The following is a 5,674-nucleotide window of genomic DNA, read 5'->3' on the forward strand; positions in this document are numbered from 1 at the left end:
AGAGGTTTAATGGATTCATAGTGAATTCATAGATAATTGCACATGGCTTAGGAAGCCTCACAATCATAGCAGGAGGCAAAGGTGCATCTTACACACTGGCCGACAAGACAGAATGAGAATCAACTGGAAGGGGTTTCCCCTTATAAAACCATCAGCTCTCATGAGACTTATTCACTACCATGATAACACTATGAGAGAAACTGCCCCCAGGATTCAATTATCTCCCATTGAGTCCCTCCCACAACATGTGGGAGTTATGGGAGCTACAATTCAAGATAAGATTTGGGTGGGGATATAGCCAAACCATATCATTTCACCCCTGGCCCCTCCTAAATCTCATGTCCTCACATTTCAAAACCAATCATGCCTTCCCAACAGTCCCCCAAACTCTCAACTCATTTCAGCATTAACTCAGTAGTCCACAGTCCAAAGTCTCATCCGAGACAAGGCAAGTCCCTTCCATCCATGAGTCCATAAAATCAAAGGCAAGTTAGTTACTTCCTAGATGTCCTGGAGGTACAGGCATTCGATAAACACAGCCATTCCAGGCTGGGTGCTGCGGCTCACACCTGTAATCCCAGCACTTTGGGAGGCCTAGAAGGGCATATCACCTGAGGTCAGGAGCTCGAGACTAGCCTGACCAACATGATGAAACCCTGTCTCTACTAAAAATACAAAAATTAGTAGGGTGTGGTGGTGGGTGCCTATAATCCCAGCTACTTGGGGGGCTAAGGCACAAGAATTGCTTGGACCCAGGAGGTGGAGGTTGTAGTGAGCCGAGAAAATGACACTGCACTCTAACCTGGGCAACATCACGAGACTCTGAAAAAAAAAAAAATCCATTCTAAATGGGAGAAATTGACCACAACAAAGCAGCTAGAGACCCCAGGCAAGTCCAAAATCCATCAGGGCAGTAAAGTTACAAAGTGATCTTTGACTTCTTGTCTTGCATCCAGGTCACACTGCAAGAAGTAGGTTCTCATGGTCTTGGGCAGCTCTGCCCCTGTCTTTGCAGGGTACGGTCTCCTTCCCAGCTGCTTTCACAGGCTGCTGTTGAGTGTCTGTGGCTTTTTCAGATGTGCAGTGCAAGCTGTAGGTGGATCAACCATTCTGGGCTCTAGAGAATGGTGGCACTCTTCTCACAACTCCACTAGACAGTGCTCCAGTGGGGACTCTGCATGGGGGCTCACACCCCACATTTCCCTTCCACACTGCCATAGCAGAGGTTCTCCATGAGTGCCCTGCTCCTGCAGCAAACTTCTGCCTAGACACACAGGCATTTCCACACATCCTTTGAAATCTAGGTGGAGGTTCTCAAACCTCAATTTTGACTTCTGTGCACCTGCAGGCTCAATACCATGCAGAAGCTGCCAAGGAAATGAAATAATTGCTAATTTAAGTATAAAGTAGCATAGAGCTGAGTTCTTAGATCTATGGTGTGTATCACCATCCTAGTGCCTTTTCATGACTGAGTTGTCATTGTTTAGTACAGTAGTTATATCGGCTACTAAGCCATCTTTGGAAACCTGGTGATAACAATTACTGCAGAGATCTAGATCTAACCCACAGGACTTCGAGTTGTTCACCAAATGCTAGGCCCTTTGGTCAGGTCCAGAGACCAAGAAAATGAGTCATAGTGATACCTGGGATGATTAAACTATGACAGAAAGACTCACAGTAAGTAATCTATACACAAAACTGCTACTGACAGAAGAAAGCAAGTCACTGTCATCTACTGATTAATAACTGTCAGAATTATTGGACACTGGAAATGAACACAGTGTCTTTTTTTTTCTTATGGTCATTCAACAAAAGGAGTTAAATAACAATCGAAAATTCTTCTGGTACATATAAAATCAAAGCAGAGAATATTTAAGGATCTTGGAAAAAACAGAAGTAAAGCATTAACATGGAGATGGTAAGATAAGTATTAGTGCCCTTATAAAAGAGATTCCAGAGAGCCCCCTCACTTCTTCTGTCATGTGAGAACACAGAGAGAAGATGGTCATTTATGAACTGGGAAGTGGCCTCCACTAGACACTGAATCTGCCAGGGCCTTAATCTTAGACCTCTCCAGCCTCCAGAACTGTGAGAAATAAATGTTTGGTTGAGCTGCCCATTGTAAGTGTTTTTGTTACAGCAGCCCAAACAGACTGAGGCATGTGGTAACCAAGGGTGGATATTCTTATCATCATTTTGTAGGTCCGATTTAGAGTTAAAGAAAAATATTTTTTTTTAACTCTAAATCTTGAAAAAAAATTAATACCTCATTTAGAAGCAAACTCTGCTCTGACCTGGAAAACTTTGTATTTTACTGCAGAAATACGAATATGTTTGATTACGTAGCACTCACAGGGATCCTGCTGGGGTTGGCACATACTATATTGTATTTGGACTATTTTGGCTATCTAAAATCTGAACATACATGATGCTAAATTTAATACTAAAAGATTTTGGAAAAAAGATTATAAACCTCTAAAGTCCTTCAGCTAAGAGTCCTTTTAAGTTAAGAGAACTTGCAGGACTTTTTTCTACTGTACAGATTACTTTGCCAATGGAAATAGAAAACTCCAAGTTAGTTTGCCAGGGATTTTTCCACTCTGAGTACTGAATATGTAATATCCGACTGGACATCCGTTCTCTTTGAATGTTGGTTCTTTGGTTTTCAGGCTGTTTAGATATATTATATTCAGTGCCTGTACTAGATATGTCCATTAATAGGCCCATCTTCCACCCTTGTAATCCCTTGCCTAGAAACCACAAGGTGTATATGTGACCCACACCTGTCCACAGCTAATTGAGCCAGAAGCTGTCAACTGGTCTGAGATGAAAGAGGCAGTGATTTGGCCTGACTCAAAAAAAAAAAAAAAATTGAGCTGGGTCTCTCTCTCTCCTTTTCTCTTTGGAATTTATATGATCAAAATTATGCCACAAGATATATTAAAGGCCGTGGAGATTCAATCCAGAGGGAGCCACAGTTACGAAGAGGGAGGCATTGTGAGGGGCATTAGAGAGGAGAGCAAGTAACAATTATGTAGAGAGATATAGTTACTCAATGAGAGAAAGAAATCATGAGCCCCAAGAGAAAAATAGATCAATTCACTTTAGGGCTTTCCTGACTTTGGTACTTTTTCCAGTACCAGTTCTAGTTCCATGTATCCACATAATATGCTTCTTTTGATTGCAGTAGCTTGAATGAGCCTCCATTCTTTGCAACTGAAAGAGACCTAACTAAAATTGTGGCACATCTTTAAGATACTAACACTGCCTGATTTTGCTTAACTTAGGAGTTAATATTGCATTAGGGAAAAAAATTGGAGCCTATTAATTAGAGATTTATTTTCAACTGGGGGTAAACCCACAACCTATGGTAAATATTGATTCAATTGTTTTACTCTAAGAAGCCAGTTTCATTTTCCCATCTAATTTCCAAGTGTTTGAAATTATTATTTGAAGTTATGTGTAGCCATATGTCTGAGATTTAGTTTATGGAACATGTGCGGAAGTGATAAATGCTGATAAAAGTCAGAAAACACCTTTCTCTTTCCCTTTCTGGTGGTTGGATGCTAATGCCAGGGTGACCTCAGAAACCAGAAGATGATGATGTCACTGTCTCCATCAGCCTGGATGCCTGAATAAATGAGTGGAGCAGGGACTTCCTCCACCCCCATGCATAGAGCTTTCATATTTGACTCTTACATAAGTGTGAAATCAACGTCTGCTGTGGTTCTTTATTTTATCCATTAGAACATTAACATTAACATCCATACTTGGATGTTAATAAGAAATTTCCTTTAACATCTAAGTACAGAAAATACTATCTGATTTTATTGTTATCTAGTTTGCATTTCCTTTTGAAAATATACTTAGGAGGTATATCTTGAAAAATTGGATAAATATCTTGCTTAAATATATGCACCCTGCACTCCTTATTTTGCTAATTTATTTGTACACCTTTCACAAATAAGGTATTTTACTGTTTCCTGGAGCAGTGATTGCAGTTTCTTGAGAAACTTTGTTTATTCACATTTATGTGTATGAATCATTCTAATATTTAGTCGCTAAGGATATTTGAGAGGAAAGGGATTTTTTTTCTATACGTAATACATATATGATACCAAAGGTGTGTGAAAGCCTCTGACAATTCCTAGAGCTTGATAATAACTTTTAAATATTTTACACCATTTTAAAGTTCAGGCTTATGTCACTTTTAGTGATTACAACTAAGGTAGAATAGCCTTATATTTATAGTGAAACTGCTTCTTAAACATACACTTTCAGCCAAGTATGGGGGAGTTATGCCTCTAATACTAGCACTTTGAGAGGCTGAACGTGGGGGGGATCACTTGAGCTCAGGATTTCAAGACCAGCCTGGGGAACATAGCGAGACTCTGTCTCTACAAAAATTACAAAAATTAGCTAGGTATGGTGACTTGCACCTGTGGTTTCCACTCCTGAGGCGGCTGAGGTGGGAGGATCACTTAAGCCCAGGAGTGCCAGGCTACAGTGAATAAGGAAAGTGCCACAGCACTCCAACCTGGGTGACAGAGACTCTATGACAAAAAAAAAAAAAAAAACCCACACTTTTATTCTTTCAATTAAAAATTCGTCCATTTCCTGATAACTGAAAATTGATTTTGCAAACATATAAGTTAGATTGTGCTTTACTAGGAAAAGGAGCAAAATTTCAAGAAGTAGCAAGTTTTTCTCCTAAGGGTCTGAGAGTCTCTGCTACTTTGTTTCTTGCTTCCCTTCCTGATAAAAGGTCGTGTTTGGTTGTTATACTTTACTTCAGCAGCACGTTAGTGTCATACCTTCACAGAAGAGAAAATTCGTAGTTCACATTGCATTTTCACTATGAAAGGTGTCTGATGGTAGAAAACCAATCCTTCAAAACCTTTGGGTCAATTTCCTCCCCAAAAATGTTATTTTAGTTTTGCATAAAGTGAAACCCACATACTACCATGGCTTCTTATATTTCTCTGACTGCTTTACATTTCACCCCCTGGAAGGGCTTTCTGTGAATCTGAAATACGTAGATTTCTCTATAGAATTCCTTTTGAGATCATAAAAAATGTTAAGTGAATTTATTTGTTGAGGATTCCCATCATTTACTTTTCTCTGTTCAGAAAACTGCCCATTTGTTCCAACTTATCGTCATTTCTCAGGTGTAAACAGATATTTATCCAAGAACAAACACTTTTCCCAAATCAATCTTAGGACATCAGGAGTCACTTTTTTCAGTTTCCATCCAATGATTGAATTCAGCTGTAATATAAGGATGCTTTAAGGCCTTTCTGAGGCAAATCATTTTACCTTCAGACAGTATTATCTGTTATGTGATATGTGGACATTGCCAGAGTTGGTCACAGATTTTCTTTAAATACTTAAATTTTCTCACATCTTAGGGGAAAAAAACTGTAGCAATTAAATTTGCATGCACATTTGTATGAGTCTAAAATAATATTATATATTGTCATGTAAGTTGTGAGAAAATCTCCTCTTTTGTAGTGATGCAATATATTCCTATTCAAGAAATTTCGTATGTCCTACTTACTCTTTAGAATTGTCTACCTCTCCTCCCTATATAATGTGGTAAAGCAGCAAGACAGGGTATAAAGATCAAAGAGTCTAGAATGAAAAGTAATTTTCTATCCCATTTCTGCTGCTTGCC

Source organism: Piliocolobus tephrosceles, chromosome 10 (genome assembly GCF_002776525.5).
Source record: "Piliocolobus tephrosceles isolate RC106 chromosome 10, ASM277652v3, whole genome shotgun sequence".
Lineage (NCBI taxonomy): Eukaryota > Metazoa > Chordata > Mammalia > Primates > Cercopithecidae > Piliocolobus > Piliocolobus tephrosceles.